Source organism: Hippopotamus amphibius, chromosome 5 (assembly GCF_030028045.1).
Source record: "Hippopotamus amphibius kiboko isolate mHipAmp2 chromosome 5, mHipAmp2.hap2, whole genome shotgun sequence".
NCBI classification, from domain to species: Eukaryota; Metazoa; Chordata; class Mammalia; order Artiodactyla; family Hippopotamidae; genus Hippopotamus; species Hippopotamus amphibius.
The window spans coordinates 53044478-53071335 of NC_080190.1; the positions used below are offsets into that span (position 1 = coordinate 53044478).

General features: G+C 39.1%; 1 pseudogene; it reads right to left on the reverse strand.

The window, feature by feature from the left end:
* Positions 1-408: 408 nt before the first annotated feature.
* The window catches only part of LOC130854215 (chromobox protein homolog 3-like), a 46762-nt pseudogene continuing 20312 nt past the window's right edge, over positions 409-26858 (reverse strand).

Below are 26858 nucleotides of genomic sequence, written 5' to 3' on the forward strand. Positions count from 1 at the left end.
AGTCCGTGCTCTTACTCGTGATCTAGTGTTAACACTTTACATTGAAATTGTTAGCACAGGGCCTGGGACATATCAACACATGTTCTCCTATGCTTGGCTCCTTGGGGGATGGGACAGGGAGAAGGGATCAGTGTTCCTTAGACTTCAAGCTAGGCAATTGCTGAGTGTCACTAAAACAAGCAAGACCTGACATTTGTTTTTGGAATTTCAGCTCTGTGATCCTGGATTTAAGGTGAGGAAAATAAATCTGTAAAGCTATCTGTGACCTAAGATGGCTAGAATAAAGTTTTCCCAGCTCATAAGCTCCCCTCTTCTGATACCTGAGTCTCCTGTTGAACCTACAGAGATGCTGACAAGCAAGGCCATGCTCACCTTTGCTTAATGGAGGTCAAATTACTTTCTTCTGCATTAAGGTAGAGCCAGATGAGCCTCTATGGAGGGCAGCATGGCTTGACACTCATACAATAAGTACAAACTGAGGATAAAATAGATCTGGCTTAAACTCTGGTCTTTGTCGCTCACCAGATGAGTATCCTTGGTCCCATCACTATCGTCTCCAAGCCTCTGTTGTGTTCCTTCACCTGTAGAATCGGTCCTGAGTCCTGATCGGTTCTGAGGACCAGTGATAAGGCATCTGCACAAATACAGTTTCCATAAATGGCAGCTCTTGGGGTGATTTGCAAACCTACAGCATCCTACTTCTCAGTGGGAACTGCTCAGCCTCAGAGCTTTGCCAAGCATCTCATTCATAGTGTTCATATATGGAACACTTCCTTTCAGCTTGGACAGCAGGCAAAGTTGCCTGCCAGGGCAAAAAAAAGCAGCATTTCCATCTTCACCCCTAGGACTGGGACGCTTGCCCTGTGCCCCAGCCCTGTCCCACTGGGAGCTGACAGTGCCTGCAGCCCTCACCTCTGCTCCTGAGACCCGCTCAGGTAATAATTCTGATTGTTCCCAGCAAGCAAATGAAAAGTAGCCTGGCTTACCTAGAGTGGCATGAATTGATTGGGAGCTGTTCAGTCAGTGCCCTGACTTCCATATGTGCTCATAATGAAATGCAGATGAGAGAGGAAGCAGGCTCTGGGGAGGACCAGCCTCCAAAGCTGTAGAGGTACTGAGTCTTGGGGAATATAGTCTGAGGGGTGAGGTCATAGTTACATATTCCATAAAACTCCAGATCTTCAGGGGCTTCCTGGGGTGCCGACTGTTTTCTTCTGAGGTAGGACCTAACTCCCTTGTGTATTATGAAAAAAAAAATAGATGCATGAGTATGTGTGCTGAGATCATTTTACATTTACTCTGTCTGTACCTGTTTTTCAGTTTCTGCCACTACCTCAGGTGTGAAGCTCACAGTGGCTGAATCTTCCTCAATCAGCAACTTGTCATCTGGACAAGCTATGTTATCTCAGGTATAAGACGCTTCTCAATTCAGGAGAAAATGACAGGGCAGGCTGCCAGATCAGTAAGGATCCTGCCCGGTAAGAAAGAGAGGGCACACTGAAGCTGAGGAATTTGAGGAGGGGGGCTATTCAGAAAGATGTACGCAGGTCGTGAAAGCCACAAGGGTAGTGGAGAAGACTGTGGTTAGAAGGAGCAGCACACTCTTACCCGTCGTGGCCTGACAGGACAGGAGGAGGAAGCATGCCTTCTAACTGGGCTGTGGAATGGGCTGCCCGAGTCCATCTTCAGGGAATGACCCCACAAAGGGCCAGCAGGGGGAACACATACTCTACTTCATTGGTCCCCCCACCTCCTAATCTTCTGCTAATCTCAAGAGCAGAGGGTAGGGAGCCCACCCAGACAGTCCACACTGGCCAGGCTCCTGGGGCACAGAGCAGGGTGGAGGAGGATGCATGGCTATGGTATGAGGGAGAAATAAAAGATATTTAATACGTCAGGATCCAGAGGAGGAAAAAGGGGGAGTCACATGGATTATATGCCTATCATGTTCTAGGAGAATCAACTCATTTCTTACCCTGGAAAATCAAGAAATCTCTTTTTGACAAATGAGGTAAAGAGACTCAGAAAAATGAAGTGGTTTGCTCAAGGTGGTCCAACTAGTCTGTCAGCCTAGATAAAACCTGTGCTCTTTCCACCTTAGATTGTCCTGTGTGTTCAGAAGATATAGACGTGAGATACCGTCAGGCTGAGGGCCACCTTCCCAGATCGGGGACTTCCCAGATCTGGGGCTCATGAATTGCAAGCTTGTGGGTGAGGGCAGGCAGAGTGGAGTACGTGACATCTGTGGAGAAAACACTCGTTTCCCTTTTCACAGCTGGGGCAGGGTGACCCTATCCCTCAAAACTCTAATTTAGTTGTCGGCGACCACTCTTCTCAATGGATTCCCAAATAATGCCAAGGAGGGGAGCTACAGAGGACGCAGTGAATTGGAATCAGAAAGGCGTGCTGCTGAAGTCAAGTTCTATTTTCTTGCTCTATGACCATGACTAAGTCACTTAACCTCCCTGAGTATCAGCTTCCACATCTGTGAAATCTATACAATGAGAGCAGCAATCCCAACTCAAAGGATGAAATAGTAAAACTTGGAATAAAGCATCTAGTACCAGCGTTAGTGACCGGCACATAGCAAGTACTTACTCACTACACGACACTTCCTACACTACATCAGTAGTGTAGGAAGTACGGTCACAAAGGGCTCAACTGTCTACAAGGGCACAGTTTGAAAATATACTTTTTAAAAAGATTATAAAGTACATCCAGAAAAGTGCACAAATTATAAGTGTACAGCTTGATTCATTTTAACAAGGTGAGCACTCTTGTGTAGCCCAGACAGGAATGAAACATTTCCACCTTCCCAATAACGCCTCTGAAATCCGGAGGTAACCACATTTCTCAGTTCTATATAATCGCTGATTAATTTCATATATTTTTGAAATACGTACAGACAGAATCAATTACCCTTTTTTTTTTCTGGCCTGGCTTTTTTTTTTTTCATTCAACATTGACTTTAGTGATTTCTCTACATTTCTATGTGAAGTTCATTTTCATTGCTATAAAGGATTTAATTATATGAATATCAGAATTTATGCAGTCTACTGTGATAGACTTTTGGTTTGTTTTCATTTTGTGTCATTATAAACAGTGTCCCTATGAACATGTTTTGTATGTGATTTTAGGCAAATTCACATGTGCCTTTCGGTTGCAGTACTGGTCAGAGGAATGCATCGATTGGACTTTATATAGATAATACTAAAAAGTTTTCAGAAACAGTTGTGCTGATTTATGCACTTTACCTGTGATGTTTGAGAGTTGCAATTTTTCTAAAACCTCACTAACTCCAGTGCTTTCAGATATTTTGATTGCAGCCATTCTAGTGGGAATGCAGTATACCAAATTGCGGATTTCATTTGCATGTGCCTGTTGACTAATGAGATTGAGCCTTTACATATGCTTGTCTGAATATCTGCTTTTGTGAATGTCTCTCTTCTTCCACACTGTGACTTGCCTTCCCGCTCTCTGCTACCTTTTGATGAACAGAAGTTCTTAATTTCAATGTAGGTCCATGTATCAACTTTTCTCTTACCCTCAATGTCAGTTTGCCCTGTTTCTGAAAGCTTTACCTAAGCCAGGGCAGGGAGAGATTGTCCTGTGTTTTCTACTGTATGTTTTGTTGTTGTCTCTTTTGCTTTTCCCATTTACATCTATAATCCTCCTGGACTTAACTTTCAAGGTAGAGGTTAAAATACATTTTTAAAAACACAGATACTTGATTATTCCAGCACCACCATAGGAAAAAATCCCTTTGTCATCACCATTGCAGTGTCACATTTATCATAAATCAAGTGAGCTTGTATATGTTGGCCTGTTTTCATATTCTGTTCTGATAGCCTATTTGTCCATTTTCACTAAGATCACACCGTCTTGGTTACCGCAGCTTTGTAACCAGTTGTGATATCTGATAATTTAAGTTAGTCCTTTGCATTTACACATCAATTTTAGAATCACCATCCTATTTTCCACAAAATTCTTTTTGACATTTTGATTGAAACTGCACTGAATCCAGAAATAAGCTTGGGGAAAATTGACACCTCTCCATTCCTTACTTTCAACTTTTCTGTGTGCTTACATTTGTGTGCTTATATTTAAGTTGTGGCATTTGTAAACAGATTAAAGTTCTGTGTAAATGTGTGTGTGTGTGTGGGGGGGGTGTCTGTGTTTAATTTAGTATATTTAAAAAAATCTTTAATTGTAGCAGTTAGTCCATTTGCATTCAATGTAATTGCTGATATGTTTGGGTTAGATCTATAATCTTATTTTTTTTTCCTATTTGTCCCTCTTGTTCTATGATAATTATCTTCTTTTTTGGCTTACTTTGTAGTCAAAATAATACTCTGTCATTCACCATCTTTGTCTCTGCTAGCGTGTTGGTTATACATTCTTATATTCTCTAAATTCTTAAAGGAATTACCCTAAAGATATGAATATGTATTTTTACCATGCCCAACACAAAGTTGGCACCTTAAAACACTTTAAATCAATTTATTACTCTATTTCCCACTTTTATAATTTTAATTCTACATATATTTCTGACAAGGGCCAGGAGAGGTGGTAAACATTTATCAAACACAACAAATATGCAGGACACCGGCTTCTTCTGGGGATGCAGAGATGCATAGAAACTCCCATGGAGACATCAAAGTATACTGTGGCAAGACTATAATGAGGATGACTTTACATCCTCGTCTGCCGGAGAATGTCCCAGTGTACGCTTATTGTTCTGGCAGAGTTACTAATAGCTTCAATTAGAAGGATAAATTATGTGGTCTCTCTAGCTATCATGGATGCGATGATTACTTTTATGTGTCAACTTGGCTAGGGACATAGCACCCAGAGAGGTGGTCAAATACCAGTCCAGATATCTCTGTGAAGGTATGTTTTAGAAGAGGTTAGCATTTAAATCAATAGACTTTGAATAAAGAGAATCACCATCCATAATGTGAGTGGGCCTCATCCAATCAGTTGAGGGCCTTAAGAGAAAAAGATGGAGGTCCTCAGAGAAGAGGGAATTCTGCCTCCATTCTGCCTTCAGATTGAAGCTGCAACATCAGCTCTTCCCTGCATCTCCAGTCTTCTGGCGTGTCTTGCAGACTTTGGACTTGCCAGCTGCCTCCATAACTGCATGCATAAGTGAATGGGCCAATTCCTTAAAAACCTCTCTCTGTGTACACACACACATCCTGTTGGTTCTGTTTCTCTGGAGAATGCTTACTAATACAAAGGACTTTTGCATAAGGGGCTATGCAAGCATCGTTGCAGGCAACATTGTTTCTTTTGGACCCAAGAATTTGAAGGGCAAGCTGGCTAAATGACAAGGCTGATGGGGGAATAGCTGAGGGAAGAGCTTGGAGATGCTGAGGTCTGTGTGGCTGGGAACTGGCCTGGAAGAGGAAGATGGGGGTAAACTCTCAAGGGCCAAAGCAATTTGCACTTCTCATAAAATGCTCTTCAGGTAATGGGGAGCCACCAGGGAATTTAAGCAGGGGAACCCTGGGGGTGCTGACTTTTTCCTAAGGCTCTCTCTGGCAGTGGATGAAGTGGTAGGATGGGAAAAAAAGGTAGCAGGATCGTGAGGAGATGCTGGCCAGAGCTCAGAGAGTGAGAACAGGATTCTGAGCTGAGGCAGCAGCAGGGGAGAGTGGAAAGGACAGAGATGGATTTGAGAAATATTATCCTTCATTTCTTATTATTGTTGCACCTGTTCAGTGACACCTGTACCTTGAATAAGCCCAACCACCTGTTTTCCCTATTCCTGCATCCAGACATTGGAGCACAGCTGATGTAAGCTACAAAGCAGAGCAGATTGCTGTCCTTATAAATTCATGATCACCTGTCTCAAAAACACCTGGAAATTCTACTATGACTTTCTGACCAATTTAATATTCACTTTCCCCAGAAACTGTTCACACTTTAGAAATGCATGAACAGTCCTCTTCTCCCCTCACTCAACATTTTTTAAAATTAAACAAAAAATTTTTGAGCTAATTATACATTATGTAGTTGTTAGAAATAATACAAAGAGATCCAGTGACCCTTTAGTCAGTTTCCTCCAATGATAACCTCTTGCAAAACTATAGTACAACATCACACCCAGGATATGGACATCAGTACAACCAAGATAGAACATATTTTCAGCATCACAGGACGCTTCATATTGTCCTTTTAGAGCCACATCCTCTTTCCTCTGCCTCTTCTTAGTTCCTGGCAACCACTAATCTTTTCTCCATTTCCATAATTTTGTCATTTCAAGAATGTTACATATGTGGAAATCATGCAATCTGTAACTTTGGGGGATTGGCTTTTATCACTCAGCATAATTCTCTGGAGATTCTTCCAAGTTGTTTTGTTTATTAATATTTGATACATTTTATTGCTGAGTTCATGACATGGATATACCACTGTTATTTTAACCATTGACCCACTGAAGGACATCTGAGTGCTTCCAGTTTTTGCCTGTTACAAATAAACCTGCTATGTGGGAAAACATTCAGAAGCCTTTCTGAAATCTTGAAAATGTTACTAAAAGTAATTAAAGTATGTGGGCCGAGCAACTGGATGCAGGATGTCCTGCCTGAGCAGCGGAGGAACTAAGGGTGCGGGGCACAGAGGCCATGGGGGCATAGGCTACCGTGGAAACAAAAAATTGACCTTCTCTGGGGGCGCAGCCCCTTCCTCACTTGCACAGCTCATATCACCCTGTTTGGCCCCGGAGGATGGCTGGTTAGCCAGAGACGGGTAAGATTCCTCAGGGGAGGAACAACCTAAGACAGGCACAGTCGCAGAGGGGCCGACAGGTGTGGGGCACAGACCCTTACTCCTTCTGAGAGAGGTCTCCTGCCCCCAGGGCTGCTTTGCTTTCCACTCCCAGCTCAAATCCGGGACCTAGGAGGCAAACAAAGATCACTGCCCCCAATCATGTGAGGCCTTTGTTTACTTCAAAGATAACCTTGATTGTGGGAAGAAACTGTGAGTGTGAGAACCTTAGGCTATCTTGCTTCTGGAATGCGGAGAGCTCAATAAAATCAACGTGGGATGAATCAGCGAGGCTCTTGATCCTAGAGGTCTTGAGTCCCCTGGTCCCATCTTTCTCTTAAATCTGTGTCTGTGTTTCTTTAAGCTTGCGGCACCCGTCATTCGCCCTGAGTCACCGAGCTGGTCTCGGAACTGCTATACCGACATACGTGTGCAGATTTTAATGTGAACATAAGTATTCATTTTTATGGGATAAAAATCCAGGAGTGCAATTGCTGGGTTGCAATTGCTATGATAGTTATATGTTATTTTTATAAGAAACTTCCATCTGTATGGACATGCTTTGTTCCTGGTTTATTTTTTCACCATTAAGTATAATGTTAGGTGTAGATTTTTTTGGTAGATGTTCAAGAAGTTTCTCTCTATCCTTATTTCCCTGAGTGTTTTCATATTTTTATGTATGTGGTAGGTTAGTTACGTTTCTTGACCTTGAAGAAGTGGCCTTCTACAGGAAATGTCCTATGTGTCCTAGCAGCCCTCTTCCTCTTGTCACCCAAGCTATGTGCTCTAGGGATTCCCCCTAAAAGGGCTGCGTGGGGCCTTCTGGTGTGGCAGGCTGACTATGTGGGTGGTCTGGTAGGTTTGGGTTGCCCCTAGCCCAGTTGGCTGCCAGGTCCTACCTTGTGGCGATGCCGCCGGCTGCTGGTGAGTGGGACCTGATCAAGAGATGCCTGACTGCAGAACACCAAGGAGCCTGGAGGCTAGTGCAGGCTCACTGCTGGGTGGAGTCAGGATCCAGAAGCCTCTGAGGCTGCTGTTGCCCGCCCACTGGTGGGCGGAGCTGGATCTTGGCCCTCTGGTAGGCTGGGCCGTGTTTAGGGGCGTGTCCCGAGATGGCCGAGAGTTAGGAAGTTTAGGCAGTCCCATCTGCTGCTGTCTAGGACTGTGTTCTGCCGAGTTAGCTGTTTGGCCTGAGGTGTCCTAGCACTGGCACCTACAGGCTTTTGGGCGGGGCCAGGTCTTGGCACTAATGAGCTAAAGGGAGGAGCCTGCGAAAGTGCAGCCGGCACCGGCTTTCAGGAGGTAGAACGTTGCCAAACACCGCTGCTGCCAGTGTCTGTGTGCCCAGTGTGAGCCACCCCCTCCATCTCCTAGGAGACTCTCCTGGACCAGCAGGTAGGTCCAGCCCAGGCTCCTATCAAATTACTGCTTTTGTCCTGGGTTCCAGCACATGTGAGGTGTTGTGTGTGCCCTTTAAGAATGAAGTCTCTATTTCCCCCGTGTCCTTTGGGACTTCTGAAATTAAACCCTGCTGGCCTTCAAAGCCAAATGCTCTGGGGGCTCATCTTCCCGGTGCAGGAACTCCTGGGCTGGGGAGCCTGATGTGGGGCTCAGAGCTCTCATTCCTGTGGGAGAAACTGCACTATAATTATTCTCCAATTTGTGGGTCGCCTGCCCAGGGGTATGGAATGTGATTATATCTGGAATCTACCCCTCCTACTGGTCTCGTTGTGGGTCCTTTGTGTCTTTAGTTATAGAAAATCTTTTCTGGTAGATTCTGGACTTTTTCTTCGATGTCTGTTTTGCAGATAGTTGTGGTTTTGTTACGGAGCCCTTTCCAGATGCTTGGAGAGCAACATCATAGAAATAAATATCACTTCCACAAGACTTATAGGCAAGCAGAGCTTTTTACTAAAAGAGATAGCTTATGACAAAAGAGAAGGCAGAAAAAAAAAAGTGCCAGCTCCCGAAGTAGAAGGGGCGAGTTGCTTTTATAACTGGAGGAGGGTTTGGGTCACGATCGCTGAGAATTTCCCGAAATCCTCACTCTTCTTTAATCAGCAGCAGGTGGTGACATGGCGGCTGCAGGAATAGCGACCACTTCTGTGATTGGAAAGACATGCATGAGAATTTTCTGCAAGAAACCACAGGAACAGATAAGGTTAAAATTTATAGTTGAACCTGCCTTGTGGCAACTAGGTATACCTGTTAGTGTAACAGAGATGAAGTTAATCTTTTATTCCTGCAAGTCCGGTTTTTGTCTCTGGGACTCAAGGCCTTTGTTCTTTAGCTTGCAAGGCCTGTTTTGCCCAAGGCCATTCCGCTTTTCCAAAATGGTTGTGCTCTTTGTCTTCCGGTCTCAATTTTAGTGTGTTCCTGGGAGGAGGGTTAGCTAGGGTCTTTCTACCATCTTGGCCAATCTCCTTCCTGATTTTTTTGGTCATGGGTATTGAATTTAACCAAATCCTTTTTCTGCATTGACTCTTGTGATTGCATGATTTTTTTTTCCCCTTTAATTTTTTAATATGGTAGATTGCATTGATTAATTTTCGAATATTGATCTATCCTTATATCCCAGGAATAAACCTCACTTGGTAATAGTATAATTCTTTCTATACATTGCTGAATTTTATTTACTAATATATTTTTAAGGATTTTGTATCTATATTTAAAGGATAAATATATCTGTAATTTTTTTTTTTTTTTTGGTTCTGTCTCTGTCTTATCTTGGTATTAGGTAACAGTAACTTCATTAAATTAATTAGTAATGCTTTATGGGAGTGATTGTGTACAATGGGCTTTAATTCATCTTAAATATTTGATAGAATTCATCAGTGAAATCTTCTGGGTCTGCATTTTTGGGGGGTGACAGTTAAATTAAAAATTCAATTTCATTAATTGTCCATTAAAATTATGTTTCATATTGCATGAATTGTAATAATTTTTGCTTTTTGAGGAAGTTGTCATTTCACCAAAGTTGTCAAATATTTTTTGTAGAGTTATTTATATTAGTCCCTTTTTATCCTTTTGAAGTCTACAGGGTCTATAGTGATATCTTTGGTTTTATTCCTGATATTGGTAATTTGTGTCTTTTCATTTTTATCAGTGTTGCTAGAGGTTTGTCAGTTTTATTGATCCTCTCAAAGAACCAGATCTTAGTGTCATTGATTATCTCTGTTTTTCTGTATGCAATGTTATTTATTTCTGTTCTTTTCTTTGTTGTTTCCTTTCTGCTGATTGTTGGGGATTTTTTTTCCCTCTAGGGTCTTGGCATTTATATTGTTTTGAGACTTTTCCTCTTTCTAATGTATATATTTAGTGTTAATTTTTTTCTCTCAGCACTGCTTTTTCCATGTCTCACAAATTTTGATTTTCCAATTCAATGAAATTTTTATTTTGCTAGATATTTTGTCTTTGATCTATGGTTTATTTTTGAATTATATTATTTAGTTTCCAAATGTTTAGAGATTTTCTTGTTATATTTACATTATTGATTTCTAGTTTGATTCCATTGTAGTCAAAGACCACACTCTGTATGGTTTCAGTTTTTTAAAAATGTGTTGAAGATCATTTTATGGCCTAAGATATTTTTATGGTCTATCTTGATTTATGTTTTACAAGAACTTAAAATAATGAGCATTCTGCTGTTGTTGGGGGAGGTGTTCTGTACATGTCAATTAAATCTTGTTGATTGACCATGGTTCTTCCATTCCTTGCTGATTTTTTGTCTAGCTGTTGTATTGATTGTGGATAGGGCCTAGAACTATAATTGAGGATTTATCTATTTTCTCTTTCAATTCTATCAGTTTTTCTTCACATTTGTTGCAGCTCTTTTGTTTTGTGAATACACATATACACATATGTATTTAGGATTTCTATGTCTTCCTGGTGGGTTGATCCTTTCTAAATCATATTATGTCCCTTTCTGTCTCTGGCAATAAATTTCTTTGCTCTGAATCTTCCTTATCTGATAGTAATATATGCACTCCTGCTTTCCTTTGATTAATGTATGCATAATATACCTTTTCTAGTCTTTTACTCTCAACTTGCATATATCATTATTTTTGTAGCTTTAAAAAAAATAAAGAGCATATAATTGGGTCATATTTTTAAATCCACTCTGCAAGTATTTGCCCTTTATTATCATTATTTGTTTGCTAGGGCTGAAGTCTCTCATTTTTTTTCTCTTTCTTCTCTCTCTCTTTTCTGTTTCTTTATTTCCTTTTGCTTTTTTCCTGCTTCCCTATGGATTCTGTGAACCTTTTTTCAAGTTACATTTCCATTTTTATATAGCATTTTTGAGTGCATCTCTTTGCATAGTTTTCTTAATGGTTGCTGTAGATATTACATGTACATAATATTACTCTCTTTTGGTATTGTACTTTTATCAACTAGAATGAAATGTTCTTATAACCTTACATCCCTTTCCATTCTTTTACTTTTCCTGTTTATACTATAATTACCTTAAATATTTTCTTTCCATATGTTTAGAATCACATCAGACTGTTATAACTTTGCTTCATCCATTAGCATATCAAGAGAAAAAGGGAAGTCTATGGCCAGTATTTGTGCTTACATGTTCTTTCTTCCTTCCTTGTGTCCCAGGATTCCTTCTTTTATTATCTTCTATCTGTTTAGAGAACTTCTTTAGTCATTCTTATAGGGTAAATCTGTTGAAGACAAATTGTCTTAGTTTTTTCTGAAACCATCTCAATTTTGTCTCCTTTCCAGAAAGATATTTTTGCTGAATATAAGATACTGGGTTGACACTTCTTTCCTTTCAACCCTTTAAAAATGTTGTATTGCTTCCTTATGGCCTCCATGGTTTCTGATGAGAAACTCACTGTTATCCAATTTGGTTTTCCTTTTTAGGTAAGGTGATGTTGGTCTCTTGCTAATTTCAATATTTTTTCTTTGTCTTTAGTTTTCATGTATTTGACTATGGTGTGTCTTTATGTGGATTTCTTTGATTTATCCTGTTTGAAATTCAGTCAGCTTCTTGAATCTGTAGGTTTATGTGTTTTGTGAAATTTGGAAAGTTTTTAGCCATTATTTCTTCAAGTACTTTTTCAAACCTGTCTTTTCTTCACTCTTGTGGGACTCCAGTGACATGAATGTCAGATATTTTTATGATGTCCCACTGGTCTTTGAGGCTCTGTTCATTTTTATTGCGGGCTATTTTCTTTTCTTTGTTCAGATTGGGTAATTATTGTTCTGTCTTTATGTCCATTGATTTCCTCTGATCCCTCCATTCTCCTGTTTAGCCCACCATTGAGGCTTTTTTGTTTGTTTTTTAACTTTGTAATTGTATTTTTCAGCTCTAAAATTTCCATTTGATTTTTACTTGTATCTTCTATTTCTTTGTTGAGGTTTTCTATTTCTTGGCTGAGGCTTTTCCTTTTTTTCATTTTTAAATATTTATTTCAAGCTCAGTGCTAATAAGTCCTTGAAGCATTTTTTAATGATACTGGCTTTAAAACCGTCGTCAGCTAATTCTAATATCTCTGTCTTCTCAGTGTTGGCATCTATTGATTATCTTTTTCATACAGTTTGAGATCTTCCTGGTTCTTTGTATAATGAATGCTTTTCAATGGAAAACTGGACATTTGGGGTATTATGATATAAAGCTCTGGCTTTTATTTAAACCTTCTACTTTAGCTAGCTTCCTCTCACTGATACTGCTCTGATAGGAGAAGGTATAGGCACTGCCTGGCAACTTTCATATGGGCGTAGAAATTCAAGTTCTGCACTTGGCCTCCAATGACATCCAACATTGGAGGGCTCTGTTACTTCTGGGTGGAGGTGGAATTTTTTTCACTGACACCATGGTTGGGCAGTCGTGAAAGTCCTGACTCTCTGCCAGGTCTCCTTGAACACCTCCCAGTTATTAAGGAGAAGAGTAACCTTTTTCTTTTGTTCCCTGCTTGGCCTTTTCTGTTAGCACCCTGATTGGAGGAGAGGTGCTTTGTTACAACCTGACAAGGGTAGAAGTCTAGACTCCCCACTTTGCTTTTGTTGGCGTTGGTAGAGATGGGGCCACAATTTTTTTCTTCAGTTTCATGATAGTGGAGAAGTTATTGTCCATAGTTTTCTGTCTTGATAGACTATCCACTTCCTGGTCCTTTGGTTAGAGAGAGCAGGCAGCTTTTTTGGTTTGTGCCTATTAGTGTTCCCATGTTGCCTGCTCCTTCAGCTCCATGTCTGGGACATATGAGACAAAATAGAAAACCCAGGGAACTCACTCACTGCCCCCAGTCTCACCCCCTGTTTTCCTTGTTATAACAGAGAAGCTTTCCCATCTGGGAGCTAAGGCCACACCTCCTAAAGAACACTAGATTCCATCCATTCCTGCTTCCTTAGGAGCATTAAAGCGTAGATGGTCTTTCCTTTCCCTTTTACATAGATTCCTCCTGTAACTTGATTTTTCTGCTAGCTTTTAATTGTGCTCAAGCCCTTTCCATTATATACAACTCATGTCTTGGTCTCACGTTCCCTCTGGCTCCCCTCTTCTTTTAATTTCTCGAAAGAAAATGTCCTTTTTTTTCTATCTCCTATCTACTATTCAGCAATTCCAATGTGGTTTTTGTTCCCATAATTGCACCTCCAAGTGGCTCTACTGAATGTCATGTTTCTTGAACTCTTACCACCTTTTGGCCCTGAAGGTCACTTCCTTAATACCTTTTGACTCTTGAACCACTCTCTGCCCTTAGCTTCCATGAGGTAGCACTCTTCCTGGTTTTTCTCTTCTCTTGCCATTTCTCTATTTTCTGAGCTCATTCTCTTCTACCCTACTGGTAAATGCTGTTCTCAGACTTGTCACATGCTCTCTTCTCAGATCTTTCAAGTTTTCTTCCTGAATAGTCTACCAAGGCAGAAAACTACCCTGGACATTTTCATCTATACCATGACTTGTTATTATCTGTACAGATAGGTCACATATTTATATCCAGCCTCGTCTCTCCTCTGAGTTTCATAGTTGTAATGTATAATCTCTCTTGGAAGGCTGAAAGTCTCTGCAAAGCAATGTGTCCCGAATTGAAATCAAGATCTCCTTAGCAATCCCCCATACTCTTAATCCTCTTCCCGTTAATCCTCTTCCCCTGTTCTCTGAGAATGGCACCATGATCCATCCAATTATAAAAGTCAGGAAACCATATAGGAATCTTCTCCTTTATCTTCCATATTCTGTACATCACTATGTCCTGTTGATTCTACCTCCCAAATAACTCACAAGCATATCTTGTCTTCAGTCCCACTGCCCTCATACTGATCTGAGACACTATCACATCTCTCCTGCCACGGCTATTGCCATAGCTGCCCTTGCTCCTTATCAAGCTGGTTGCCACACTGTAGCCAGAGTAGTTTTTTCAAAATTCAGATTAGATTCTCTCTCCCTCTCTGTCCCTCTCTCTCTCTCTCTCTCTCTCTCTCACACACACACACACACACACACAGACATTTACATGCTCAAAATCTGTAGATGTTTCCATTGTCTTGTCAGTACTCTTAGAACAGAAACATGATTTGGTTACGTAGTCTAAAGCTGTGTTTGCTCAGCTTCTCCCTTAATCTTCAGTCTCATTTTGTACTATTTTCTCCCAGTTTCTGCTTCAGCCACACTGGCCTTTCAGTAACAAGGATGCTCTGTGGTACTTCTGCCCCAGGGGATTTGCCTGCATTTTTCTGCCTGAGTCCATTTTTCCTCCTCTATTCAACTCAAACTATTCCTCTTCCTCAGTTCCTGGCTCAATCACCATTTCCTGGATCATCTTTGCAGTGTTTTATTTATTTGATGCTTAAAGTATTTTTTTAATAAATTTATTTATTTATTTATTTATTTATTTTTATTTATTGGCTGTGTTGGGTCTTTGTGGCTGCACGGGCTTTCTCTTCGTTGTGGTGTGCAGGCTTCTCATTGTGGTGGTTTCTCGTTGCAGGGCATGGGCTCTAGGTGTGCAGGCTTCAGTAGTTGTGGAGCATGGGCTCATTAGTTGTGGCTCATGAGCTCTAAAGTTGTGGCATACAGGTTTAGTTGCTCTGCGGCATGTGGGATTTTCTTGGACCAAGGCTTGAACCTGTGTCCGCTGCATTGGCAGGTGGATTCTTAACCACTGTGCTACCAGGGAAGCCCTGATGCTTAAAGTATTTATGCCCAAGCCCCTCCTTTAGATTTTCAGACCCATGAACACAGAGAATGTCATTTACTACTTGTCCTTATATACCCTCTGTTTAGCCCAATACCTTGCAGAGTCACTGAGTTGCACAAAATGCAGGATGTTCCTGGAGCCATGCATTGCTGTAGCTAGAATTATTTACTTCACATGCAAAGGATTTAAAATAAATACTGTAGGATAAATTAATGAGATTAAATTGATGAGACAATATTGAATTGGGTATATGTATGGGAGTAATTGATAAAAAAAGTAAAATGTCGTTCTTAAGTTTTGACCTTGGGCAATGTGATTGATGTTAATGCCATTAACAAAAATAGAGATCACAAAAGCAATTTTAGGAGGAGAAGGTTGGGTTTACTCTCTGACATATAATTTTTGCTATCTAAGTGCAGATCTCCAGTGTTCAGCTGAGGTCTGGACTTGAAGAATTGGTTTTGGAATCATTAGTTTATAGATGATATCTACCGTCGTATAGATAGATAAAGGCTATTCAGTGGAGGGGGGGGAACAGGCCCACCCTAATATTATGAATGTGTCATCAGAGAAGTCACAGAAGGAGGAAGTTTCAAAAGGCAGGTATGGAAAACACTATTAGAAGCTGCAAATTTCCATTAAGATGAGGAACAGAGTGGAGACTGTAGACTTGGTCTTTCCAGAGTGGCCACAGGATGATGACAGGGGTCTCGGGAGTGAATAGAATGATTGATGATAAATGTGAAGACACAGCGGACACAATGGAAAGGCATGATCCACGGAGCTTTTTGACAAAGTGGGGTCCTGCTGAAAACCAGAATATTTGAAATCTAAGGGACAGGTGAGAGACAGAAATAGGGAAGGTAAGGGGATTTCAGAGCAAAGGTAAAGGAGTTCATGCTTAATGACCTCAGTTTTCTCAGTGACACAGACCACTTACTCATCAGCAGAGAGAATGAGGGCAGGAGCCTAGCGGGGGGCCTGACGAGGAAGATAGGACTGAGAGTCATCACTGCAGGGAACAAGAAAGGGAACCAACTTGAGCAGGATATAGGATTTGGATTGAGGCAGAAACCTCAAAGATGGCTGAGTTCATACACATGTAGTCCATTTAAGCCAGTGGCACTCCGCATCCCTAGGCCAGCCAAGGGGAAAAATAGGTGATTGTACTAATCCAGGTCTGGACATCATCAGAGCTAGTGCTGAGAAAGATTAAGGGATCAGGGGAGTGGAGGGAGTTGGTAAACATGTACTTCAAATGACTGACAAGAGCAAGGAGGTTGACTGGGAAGGAAGTGAAGCTGGGCTGAGGTTGATGGGCTGGAAAGATACAGCAGGAGTTTGAGGCTGGAATTCTCCTGAGGCTTAGGTTAGAGCAGTTCTGTTGCATCAGGTGAAGAGAGAAACTGTAGTCAGACATTGAAAGTTTAAATTAGAGATTAGAGGAGAAGCGGTGTGAAACCGATAAAAATATATACTTTGACGTTAGACACACCTGTGTATAGTCCTGTCTCTTAGATATTAACTGTGTGAACTTGAAACTCAATTGCTTAATCTGTAAAATAGAGATAATAATAGTTCCTATCTCGAAAGTTTCTAGTGGGAATTAAATGTGACTGTGAGTGGCTGAGGGTGTGCAGAGTGGCAGAATTTCAGAGTGGAGAAGATTTGAGACCAGGGTCTAAGAAGGGTAATTCACATGGCTGTTTGGGTGAATAACAATATTCTTACTTTGTCTCCATTACTAACAAGGAAGGGTGCCACAGCTGTAGGCTGGAGGTTGGCTTCCCCTGCCTCACACAAGGCACTTTGCAAAGGCAGCCCAGGACTCAACCCAGTTGGGACCTTCTTGGAAACACAGGTGCAGACAAGTTCAGCTTTGTTTGCTCATAGCCATTCCATGTATATCATAGTGCTTGATTTGCGTTAAAAGGATGCCCAGGTTTTAGTAATGAGACCTTTTTAATTGTTTGGTGTCTGCACGTAAAATTGGTTCTGAGTCAGCCAAATATGCTCATAATTAGGAAACAAACAGCAGAGGCCAGTCAGTAGCATTTTCTTTTGCTTATTTAAATAGTCAGCTTATTTGGAGTCAAGCCATATTGATTCTGAGAAAGCTTTATTCAATTAGTGCCCTCGTGTGCATTCAGTACTGTGTAGTCAGTGAGGACTCAGGTGGGCTTGAGAGTGACCCTGGGTACTTCCCAGGAGTGTTTGGTGACCATGTGTCCTGCATAGAAGATGGAAAGAATCTGGATTCTGCAAGATGGCACTTATGTACTGCCTCTGCAAATTCCAACCATGTCAGGATCTTTTGGGTCCTGTAGTCCTGGCCATTAGTGTCCTAGTCCATTAAAGCCCACAAATCTGGGTACTCAACACAGGCTGAAAGACCTGGGGAAGATAAACTATGATTCCTAGCTTAGGAGAAGAAAGGAAGCTAGCAGGTGATAAGTGCTTACTGTGTGCCAGGTACTGTTCTAAGTGCCATTAGTGATAGCAAATCATTTAATTATTACTCCATCTTACAGTAAGGAGAACCAGACTCAAAGAATTAAATGCCTTGTCTAAGATTACACAAAGTGGTGAAACTGGGATATAAACGCAGGTGTTATGAGATATAAGGCTCACATACTTAGTGAACTCTTAGTGTCTTTGTGTTTTTTTCTCCCCCTTTGTGTATACATGTGTTTTTGAAAAAAATTTTTTCAGGGCTTACTGGAAATTTAAGCAAATTACATAAAGGACTATGTATTTATAGCTTGCAAGACCACTTATATGGGGAACATCCAGGACTAAGATGAGATATTCTGGCAGGTTAGAGCAGGGCACTGGGTGTCCAGGGGCCCAAGGCATATTGGGAAGGTGAAGATGAGAATTACTGGGGCTAATGTGTACCTATAATGCCCGAAAGAAACCTCCTGGTAAAGTTTCAAGAAGATCAGAGATCAAGGTATGTTAGTTTTGAGTCTAATTGGAGGTTGCCACAATGCAGGGGTGATATCCATCTTCCTCTTTGGCTTAAACAACCTAAAATTGAGAAGACAGATGAGGATAAAGAAGACACAAAAATCGTTTGTCAGGATGTAGTGTATGAGGGTCCCAGAGGTTCTGGCAGAAGAAGGATTTCATGAGGATAACTAGTAGAGTCGATGTGATACTTCCTCAGCAGGAAAAAAAGTAAAAACAACAGAAATGCCAGTTAAGTCCAGGAGTGGGGATTTAGGGTGCTTAACCAGCCAGGTTCCCTAGAACTGTCTTGGGTTTTCACTGAAAGCCCTACTTCTAGGAAATCCCTGTGTCTAGAATGAACAGCGAATGAGTCATCAATGCAGATTCCAGGAGAGGCTCAGGAAAAGCATCAGGAGTGATGGTAGGGCAGCTAAGTTCTGTCACTATAATCAATTATCTCTCTCAACTTCCGTGTCCTTAAATATAAAGTAAGAAGAGGGATTCCACTTGTGTGTGGTTACTGTGAGGCCTGGGCTATACGGAGCATTAGAGAAAAAGGCACAAGGAACTAAAATCATGGAGCATGCTCTCTGAACCCACGCTGGCACTACAGTATCTCCTTTAATACTCCTTTGTAATATTATTATTGTTTTCCTTGTTTTATAGATAAGAAATAAATGACTTAATGAGGCACTAAGTCACTTATCCCAAATTATGTGACTGGAATGTAGTAGAGTTACATTTGAGAACCAGGTAGTAAGGCTAAGGGGTTAGATACAGCTGAAAGAATTTCCTCGCCAGTGGGGGTTGTGAAAAATCCAGGCTTGGGAGCCCCACTGCCCAGTGAGGCCCTTCTACTGAGAAGATGCCTGGGGATGACGTTACTCTGGCTTAAAGTATCTGAGCTACAGGGTGCTGGATGGTTCTCAAAAGAGCTGACCTTTTCGACCTGAAGCTTTATTTTTTTTAAGAAGAAAAATAACCACCCCTCTGAATTTCTATTAAGGAGAGAGTTGGCCATTCCAAGCAAATAAGGCAGAGATAAAATGAAATAGGATCTGTGGCAGTCTACCCAAGAGTGCTTGTCTGGGATTATTTCTTCTTGGCTTGAAAGAGGATTATCAGCTCAGAAAAGAAAAGATGCCTTTGGGTATGAAATCTGTTTTTACAGAAGCTGGTTGATAGGCATTTAGTCAGGTAGAGATACACACTTTAATCTGCTGCAACCTAGAAGCCCACATGTCTCCTTTGGGAATTTATTTCTGACTGAATTAGTAAGGAAAGGCCCTTTCCAGAACCAGCTCCATGGGAACTACAGAACCCTATGGGAGACCCCTGGGTAATGGAACTTGGAACGTTATGGACGCCTGGAGTTGCCATCCTGCTCTGATAAAGGAAACTCCAGTCAGACTGGCCCCACACTCAGCACTCCCACATTATAAAAGAAATATTTCAAAGGGGCAAATGGCCTCCAGAGGTGGATCTTTGAAATTATAATTTTCTAATTCTTGTTCATTAGCTTTCAGTTTCTACAGAGATGTTTCTGGGCGGGAAAGTGGTGAGGAGGGGGGTACAAAGATGACAGCTAATCAATGCAAAATTTGAAAATCACAAATTTTCAGCCTCTAATGTAAAAACTTATTCAAGCAAATATTACCAATTGATGCAAAAACCTTTGGGTGAATTTCTTGTGGGGAAAAAAATTCACACAGTAACAAATGTCATTACCTAGTCACTTCCCGATTATTAAATGTGTAGGTGTACAATGCTGCATTATATTATGTAGACATGACCAAAAAAGTTGCAAAGGACAAGAAAAAAATGAAACTATACTATAGGAAGATTTGTATATTTATGGTAAAGTGATATAAAATTAACTTTTAAAGATTCTAAATGTAATTCCTAGAACAATCACTAAATGGAATACAAAGAGGTTTAGCTGAAAAGCTAATGGGAACATTAAAATCAATTACAAAAAAAAATACTTAAACAAACAAACAAGAAAACCAGGAAAACAGTAATAGAGGATCAAAAAAAAAAAAAAAAAAAAAAAAAAGATAGGGTATCTCAATGGGGAACAAGACAAGGGTGTCCACTCTCACCATTATTATTCAACATAGTTTTGGAAGTTTTAGCCATAGCAATCAGAGAAGAAAAAGAAATCAAAGGAATCCAAATTGGAAAAGAAGAAGTAAAATTGTCACTTTTTGCAGATGACATGATATTATATATAGAAAACCCGAAAGACTCTACCAGAAAACTGCTAGCACTAATTGATGAGTTTAGTAAAGTAGCAGGATACAAAATCAATGCACAGAAATCTCTTGCATTCCTATACACTAACAACAGAAGAGCAGAAAGAGAAATTAAGGAAACTCTCCCATTCACCACTGCAACCAAAAGAATCAAATACCTAGGAATAAACCTGCCTAAGGAGGCAAAAGATCTGTATGCAGAAAACTTTAAGACATTGATGAAAGAAATCAAAGACGACACAAACAGATGGAGGGACATACCATGTTCCTGGATTGGAAGAATCAACATCGTGAAAATGACTGTACTACCCAAAGCAATTTACAGATTCAATGCAATCCTGATCAAATTACCAATGGCATTTTTCACAGAACTAGAGCAAGAAATCTTACGATTTATATGGAAACGCAAAAGACCCCGAATAGCCAAAGCCATATTGAGAAGGAAAAATGGAGTTGGTGGAATCAGGCTTCCTGACTTCAAACTATACTACAAGGCCATAGTGATCAAGACAGTATGGTACTGGCACACAAACAGAAAGGAAGATCAATGGAATAGAATAGAGAACTCAGAAGTAAGCCCAAACACATATGGGCCCCTTATCTTTGACAAAGGAGGCACGAATATACAATGGAAAAAAGACAGCCTCTTCAATAAGTGGTGCTGAGAAAATTGGACAGCTACATGTAAAAGAAGGAAATTAGAACACTTCCTAACACCATACACAAAAATAAACTCCAAATGGATTAAAGACCTACATGTAAGGCCAGACACTATAAAACTCCTAGAGGAAAACATAGGCAGAACCCTCTATGACATCCATCGAAGGAAGATCCTTTTGGACCCACCTCCTAGAATCATGGAAATAAAATCAAGAATAAACAAATGGGACCTCATGAAACTTAAAAGCTTTTGCACAGTGAAAGAAACCATAAACAAGACTAAAAGGCAACCCTCAGAACGGGAAAAAATAATTGCCTATGAAACAACGGACAAAGGATTAACCTCCAAAATATACAAGCAGCTCATGAAGCTTAATACGAAAAAAGCAAATAACCCAATCCACAAATGGGCAGAAGACCTAAATAGACATTTCTCCAAAGAAGACATACAGTTGGCCAACAAACACATGAAAAGATGCTCAACATCACTCATCATCAGAGAAATGCAAGTCAAAGCCACAATGAGGTATCACCTCACACCGATCAGAATGGCCATCATCACAAAATCTGGAAACAACAAATGTTGGAGAGGGTGTGGAGAAAAGGGAACGCTCCTGCACTGTTGGTGGGACTGTAAGTTGGTACAGCCACTATGGAAAACAATTTGGAGGTTCCTTCAAAAACTACAAATAGAACTACCATATGATCCAGTAATCCCACTTCTGGGCATATACCCAAAGAAAACCATAATCCCAAAAGAAACTTGTACCATAATGTTCATTGCAGCACTATTTACAATAGTCAGTACATGGAAGCAGCCTAAATGCCCATCAACAAATGAATGGATACAGAAGATGTGGCATATATATATACAATGGAATATTACTCAGCTATAAAAAGGGACGAGATGGAGCTATATGTCATGAGGTGGATAGACCTACAGTCTGTCATACAGAGTGAAGTAAGTCAGAAAGAGAAAGACAAATATTATATGCTAACTCACATATACAGAATCTAAAAATGGTACTGATGAACTCAGTGACAAGAACAAGGAAGCAGATACAGAGAATGGACTGGAGTACTTGAGGTATGGGAGGGGGCAGGGGGTGAAGGGGAAGCTGAGACGAAGTGAGAGAGTAGCACAGACATATATATGCTACCAACTGTAAAATAGATAGTCAGTGGGAAGTTGTTGTATAACAAAGGGAGTCCAACTCGAGGATGGAAGATGCCTTAGAGGACTGGGGCGGGGAGGGTGGGGGGGACTCGAGGCGGGGGGAGTCAAGGAAGGGAAGGAATACGGGGATATGTGTATAAAAACAGTTGATTGAACTTGGTGTACCCCCCCCAAAAAAATAAATAAAATTAAAAAGATAGGGTAGGTTGAAAACAAATAAAATAATACAGCCTGTCGATAAATATATTAAATGAAAAGGATAAAACATTCCAACTAAAAGGCACAGTTCTATCAGGTTAGGTTATTTAAAAGTGCAAATAAGACTTACCTATATGCTATAAAGAGATGAACTTTAATTATATTTAGATGGTTGAGTGAAAATTGATAAAATAATACCATGAAACCCATAGCCAAAAGAAAATTGAGTGGCAATATTAATAGCAGACCAAATACACTTGAAGTCACAGAAACTTACCAGAGAGAAAGAAGAATATTTCATAAAGATAAAAGTGTCAGTTTATTAGAATACACATTAATAATAAAAATGTATGCAAATAGCAAAGTTACAAAATAAATGAATCAAACACAGAAATAAAAAACAAAACAGACAAATCCCAATCATAGCTGAAATTTTGTCACATTTTTCAGTAACTGATAGAACAACTAGACACAAAAGCAGTAAGAATATAGAATTTCTAAATGATATTTAAAGGCTACAATATCTAGTTAAAAAGCTTCAAGTTAAACATTCCTTTTAAGTGTATACAAAAAAGTTCACCAAGAGTAATAATATAAATCAATGCATTTTAAAATATTTAAAGCTAAAAGATATCAGGCCAAAGCAAAATTAAATTATGAAAATAAAATAAATATTAAATATTAACTCCTGGTTCAAGGAATAAATCAAGAGAGATTAGAAAATATTTTAAATTACATGTTAGTAAAATGCAGCATAGCAAAATTTGTGGAATAAAACTAAAGCAGTGGTTACAGAGAAATTACAGATATCAATGGCCATGTCAAGAAAAGAAGAAAGGTTTAGAATGACTTAATGCTTTACCTAATGTTTTCTAAAAATCTAGAAAAATATAAGTAAGTTGAACACATGTAAAGAGAAGACCACATTAAAGATAAGAGCAGAAATCAATGGTAGAAAACAGACAAACCACACAGAAAATTAACGTATACAAAAATTATCTCAGGAAAACAATTAAGAAAATATATAATCCCTGAGAAAGACTGATCAAGAAAAGGGAAAACAAATTATCTTTATCAAGACTGTAAAAAGGGACATTGCTACAGTTTCTGCAGTTATTAAAAGGATTAGGAACTATTACTAATAATTCAATACCAATAAATATCACCACATAAGTGAGCTAATTCCTTGAAAACATATCTTAATAAAACTGACACAAGAATAGTTGTCTATTTAGTAAAATAATTTACATCAGACAAAAAACATTTTAGGTGATATCCAAATACTATTTATCTTCACTTAGCAATTCTATCAAACAGGGAGGAAATAATACCAGTCATTCATAAACTCTTTCAGAAAATAAAGGGAAGGGAAATTTTCTCAATTTATTTCAAAACACCACCATAACACTGACATCAGAACCTGACAAAGATATTAAAAACAAACAATCAAAAAGAATTACAGGCCAATACCCTCATAAATATAGAAACACATCCTTAACATAATAAATGCAAAGTGAATCCAGAGTATATAGAAAATAGATACTAATGAAATAGTGTTTATTTGAGGAATGTAAAGTTATTTTACTTTTGGAAATCAATGTAATTTACCAGATTTTCAGAACAAAGATGGAAAATCATAAGATTTTAGTTATTGATGCCTAAAAATAATTTGATGAAAATTAAAACCCATTCATGCTGAGAAATCTCAGAAAACTAGAAATAGAAAAAAGATTCCTCAATATGAAAAAAGTCATATGAAAAACTACACTTACTATACTCAACAAAATGCTAAAGGTTATCATCCTGTGATTCAGATCAAGCCAAAGATGTCTGATCTCACCACTTCTATTTAGCATCGTACTGGTGGTCCCAGACAGTGCAATAAGGCAAGAAGTAAAAAATAAAAGGCATAAATACTTGGTAAAAAAATTAAATTGTCTGTGTTCACAGACAGCATGATTTGTACATTAAAAAATCCAAAAAAACCAACTTGGATAGTAATTAAATTAGTAATAAAGCAGGATACCTGAGCAATATACATAAACAATTTGATTTCTACATCATAGCAACAAATAATTAGAAAATGGTGTATGGAATAAAGATAAAAGATTATTTAAACATAGGATAAAAATAACAAAATGCTTAGAAATAGATATAGTGAAAGAGTTGCACTAAAAAATTTAATGCATAGCTAAAAGGAATTAAAGAGGGCCTAAATAAATGGCAAGATATACATGTTTATGAATTAGAAGTCTCTACATTTTGTGATGTCAGTTTTTCCAAATTGGTCTGTATGCTTAACATAATTCTAATCATAATCTCAGTTGGTGTTTTGTAGAAATTTAGCAGCTGATTCTACAGACACAAAAATCTTGAAAAACATGAGCAAATGTAGAGGAATTAAATTTTATGATTTCAGGGCAATATAAAGCTGCATTTCTCAGATAGTGAGTTTTTGGCAAAAAGGTAAACAGATGAATCAATGGAAGAGAATAGACAGTCCAGAAATAGACCTACACTATTAATTTCTTAGAGGTGATTTTTTAATTTTTTAGTTTTTTTAATTGAAGTATAACTGACAAATAAAATTGTAATATATTAGAAGTGTAAATGTGATGTTTTGACATACAAACTTTGAAAGGATTCCCCCTATTGAATTAATCACACATCCATCGCCTCACATATTTACCTGTTGTTGTTAACATTTAAGTTCCTCACTTAGTAAATTTCAGTTATGCAATACAGTGTCATCAATGTAGTCACCACATTATACATTAGATCTTCAGACCTTGCTCATCTTATAACTGAAAGTTGTACCCTTTTACCAAGCTCTCCTTATTTCCCCCACCTCCAGCCACTTGCAATCACTTTTCTACTCTCTGCTTCTATGTATTAATTTTTTTTTAATACAAGAAGAGCACTAACAGCTTAATGAAAGGGGTAGAAAAACTGAACAAAAGCATCACAAAAATGATATCAGAATGATGAGTAAGTGATGCAAAAGCATCTGGAACATCGTTGGCCCCTCCCTCCCTCCCTCTCTCTCTTCCTCCTTCCCTCTCAGAAACTCCTCACTTGCACTGTTGAAGCAAGTTGCAGAGCTATAAGCTCCCATTTGGAGAGGTGAGTGTGGTCAGGAACTGAAGTCCAATAGTTAATCCTAAAGAATTGAGGTCCTCAGTCCAACAGCCTGCTAAGAACTGAACGTTGCCCTCAGCTGAATGAGTGAGCTTGAATCATATCCTTTCCCAGTAGCACTTTGAGATGCTTGTGGCCCAGCCACACCTTGATTGCACTCCCGCTGAGCTGTGCCTAGGTTCCTAACCTACAAAAATAGTGAGATAATAAAGCTTTGTTACTTTGAGCTGCTAAGTTTTGTGGCAATTTGTTACACAGAAATAGACATCTAATACAGTGGCTTTGTCGAAAATCATTAGCTCCATTTCTGGACTTTCTAATCTATTGACCTGTTTGTCTATCTCTATCGCCAGAACACACGCCCATGATTTCTGTGGTTTTCAAATTAGGTATTGCAAATCCTCCAATTGTATTATTCTTTCTCAGGATTGTTTTAGTTATTCTATATCCTTTGTTTTCTGCATTGACTTTAGAAAACTATGATTTCTAAAGTAAGTAGATATATAAATAAATAATGAAAGCCTGGTGTGATTTTGATTGGGACTGCATTGAATCTATATCATTTGGAAAGAACTGACATCTTAACTAAGTTGAGTTTTCTAATATATGAGTATAATAGATACCTTTAATATCTATCTTTATACCTTTCTATTCTTCTTTTGTCTTTAATTTCTTTCTGCCATATTTTGTAGCTTTTAGTTTATTTGTTAATTTCCTCCTAAATATGTTTATGATATTGTTGGCGGTATTGCATTATTGTTGTATAAAGTTTGTCAATTTTGATTTGCTAGTATTAGACATATTTGGTTTACGTATATTAACATTACCTTCTGTAACCATGCTAAATTTAACTTTTGCTTTTAGTAGTGTTTTTAGTAGATTCCATAGGGGTTTCTACATATACAGTCATTATCTGAAAATAACAGGTAACAATTTTACTTCTTTTCCAATCTTTATTTTCCTTTTGCCCTTCCCTCCCTTCCTTTCCCCTCCCTCCCTCCTTCCCTTCCTTCCTTCACTAGTTTGGAGTACCAGTATCATGTTTAATACAACTTAGGAGCAGGTATTTTTGCCTTCTTCCTGATGTTGGTGGAAGGGCATTCAGTATTTCACAATTAAGCATGGTGTTAGCGATAGTGGGTTTTTTGTTTTTGTTGTATAAATGTGTTTTATCAGAATGAAGAATTTCTCTTCTGTTCTTGGTTTCCTGAGAGTTATTATCATGACAAAGTGGGAAATTCAATCAAATGCTTTTCTGCATTTACTGAGGTGATCATTTCTTTTTTTTCCTCATTCTGTTGATGTGGTAAATTACATTGCTTGACTTGCACATGTTAAAACAACCTTGCATTCCTGAGATAAGTTCCTTTTGATGATTTATTATCCTTTTTATCGATTGCTGGAAAAGATTTGCTAATATTTTAGTAAGTATTTTGTGTCCATGTTCATGAAGAATATTGATCTGTAGTTGTTTTCTCTCTAATGTTTTTGTAAGGTATTGGTATCAGTATTATGTCAATTTCGTGAAATGTGTAAGAAATTGCCCCTTTCTCCTGTGTA